General features: G+C 37.6%; 1 protein-coding gene and 2 long non-coding RNA genes across 7 annotated transcripts in view; 1 reads left to right on the top strand and 2 right to left on the bottom strand.

Moving 5' to 3' along the window:
• The window catches only part of LOC137997724 (uncharacterized), a 324,565-nt gene that overhangs the window by 202,972 nt on the left and 119,093 nt on the right, over nt 1-2,500 (top strand). The window lies entirely within an intron of this gene.
• The window catches only part of LOC137997728 (uncharacterized), a 114,699-nt gene that overhangs the window by 15,938 nt on the left and 96,261 nt on the right, over nt 1-2,500 (bottom strand). The gene's annotated exons all lie outside the window — the stretch shown is intronic.
• The window catches only part of LOC137997684 (nucleotide-binding oligomerization domain-containing protein 2-like), an 84,016-nt gene that overhangs the window by 15,938 nt on the left and 65,578 nt on the right, over nt 1-2,500 (bottom strand). For 3 of the 5 annotated variants that reach the window (XM_068843848.1, XM_068843846.1, XM_068843844.1), the window contains exons 10-11: nt 2,289-2,390; nt 1,590-1,676 (exon numbers count right to left, since the gene is read on the bottom strand). The gene's annotated coding sequence lies outside the window, so the exon portion shown is untranslated. The remainder of the gene's footprint in view (nt 1-1,589; nt 1,677-2,288; nt 2,391-2,500) is intronic. The other 2 variants (XM_068843847.1, XM_068843845.1) reach the window with 1 other exon arrangement.

Here is a 2,500-nt window from a genome sequence, read left to right on the forward strand (position 1 = left end):
TAATTTCAAGTTTTTTTTAAATATGCAAATTAGCCAAGTGATGACGTCATAAACTCAACCGAATTTTGATCAAATATGATAAAAAACGATATCTTAGCCAATTTGTATCAGAAAGGCTTGGTTCTTTGCAGTAAACACAGATTTCCCATAATAAAGCTTCGATTAACTGAGAGTCAACATTTCTCATGTTTATAAGTTCAACTAAACAGAGTAAAATATGGAATATGATCAATGTGCAGATGACTCAGTTATAAAGTAAGCGATTCTAAGCAATTCTGCCGTGGAAGTGATGAATCTCAGTTGGTTGTCTAGAACTTATGTGTTAATTTTATGAATAATCAACACAATATCTTTAAGTTTGCATCCCAAACTCATTACTGACCCCAACGAAGTCCCCTGGCGAAATTACGCGCAATAATTATTTGTAACACAAATGTCTGAGGTAGGGTAGTTACTACATGTACATCTCAGTCACGATTGGGGCCCTGTTATGGTGGTTTTATAGTCATCCCTTATCCCTAAAATTACTTATATAATTGGAATTTGACAATACCTGTCATTTTTAAGGTGTAAGGCGACCCGTTTTTTAGCAGATAACCTGATACACAAGCGGTTGACTGAATTAGTGAGCCTGAGAGCAAGTCTTGGACATGGACTGATAAATGACCCCTCAATTAATGTTCATTACCAGTCGCAAGTGATTTAAATCCTCGGCAAAGTGACCAAAAGTATGATAATTCAGAAATCAAAGTTATTTTGTTATTATCCTTAAAAGTATCTCGGTTATCCCTTAGCTCTATAATTATTTTGTCAGTTATCCTTTATCCCTAAAACTCTCAACAAGGCCTCACGATCTGCAATCGAACAGCCCATATGCAAAGGGAGCTTAAATTTGATGTACATTAATTGTTTGCGTCCACCACAGGCGCCCCAAGCTCATAACGCAATTTTGCAATTCATAACTATTATGTAGCAAGAGAGTTTAATGGCGAAAAGAGTTAAAATTAAGTTAAGTTGAAAAACTGAACGTCTTTCTGTCGCAATAAACTTTCCCTACTTCAAATATAATGTTCACCTTTGTTTTGTGTCGATTCATTAGCCATTGCTGATATAGTGAAATCAGTACTCGTTTACACACGAGTTATACACGAGACGTTCAGTTTTACAACTTAATTTAATTTTTAACTCTCTCACTATATGAGCACGTTATGAGCTTGGGGCGCCTGTGCGTCCACCAACTTGGTCATGATTGTGATGAAATTGTAAGGGCTACAGTGCGAGTTGAACACTACGAGCAGTCCCTTCATAAATCAGTCGAGCGGCCCGCTTTTCTGAGGCAGTTGTGTTTTGTCACGCAAACCAATAAAATAACCGAGGAAGGCATAGTTCATCCACTATTTATCCGCATGTGAATGTGAATGAATGTATCAAATAATTGCTGTACAAGAGTGGTAAAATTCAACATACATTGTACGTGTGAGACGTTAATAAGCCAATCTAGGTTCAGCAATTCATAATTGGTGATGGTTTTAAACCTGATGAGGAAAATTGCGAAAGCGGTTGAGAAAAAGTAATACTGATGAACTCACCTCAATTCTTAGCTGCAGAAATTAACCTTCAATTTCTGGCACTGCTGCCTTCTTCTCTGAATCCTTTTCTTTTAAGCCAAAACAACCCTGAAAACAAACACTTGGTGATAAGCAAGTCTAACTCAAGACAAGAAAATCTTTTAGCTTGGGAGATAGGACAGATGAATACTTCCGGTATTCGCATGTTCAATTTGTGCTGTCTCTTGAGTTTTGAAACCAACCCAGTCGTGCGATTACCGATACATTTCCTTTTACCATTAACTCCGCTCTCTCCGTACACTGGCATATCAATTCATTATACTATTTCTCAATTTGATGCTAAAGTTTAATGCTAAAAAGTTCTTAGCGGATCTGAATGTAAAAAACTCCGTGACATGTTCCGCAAAGTAATGTGTTAACCCAAAAATCTAACTGAATCAGCCAGCTAAAGTAAAACACAGGATCGGGAACGCCCAAAGAAACCACAGATTCAGAAATACCTCCACCCATTAATTTTAAACTTCCTTTTAAATCCCAAACATCTGCTTATCAAGTACGTAAGGATCTCAATGAACTTAATTTTGTGTTCGCAAGCTTAAACTCAAATGTGATCGTGCAAAGAGGTGAAACCAGCTATTGTGAACAACCAACGGGTTGTTTACCTTTTCCAATGTGGTTTGTGTAAAGCAAACTATGTCGGGTATACTGCTCAATACTCACATCAACGTGTGGCCGACTGACAAGAGCTCTGCAATTGGCAATCATCTGGAGTTTGAACATAGTTTTGACCAAAGCACCCCCATTGATGACCTCTTCAAAGTACTAAAGAAATGCACAACTAAGCGTGATTGTCTGGTCTACGAAATGCTGTTCATTAAGGAAATTAAGCCAACCTTGAACACACAATTGGACTGAATACAGTGTACGTGTCA

This window comes from Montipora foliosa, chromosome 3 (assembly GCF_036669935.1).
Source record: "Montipora foliosa isolate CH-2021 chromosome 3, ASM3666993v2, whole genome shotgun sequence".
NCBI lineage: Eukaryota > Metazoa > Cnidaria > Anthozoa > Scleractinia > Acroporidae > Montipora > Montipora foliosa.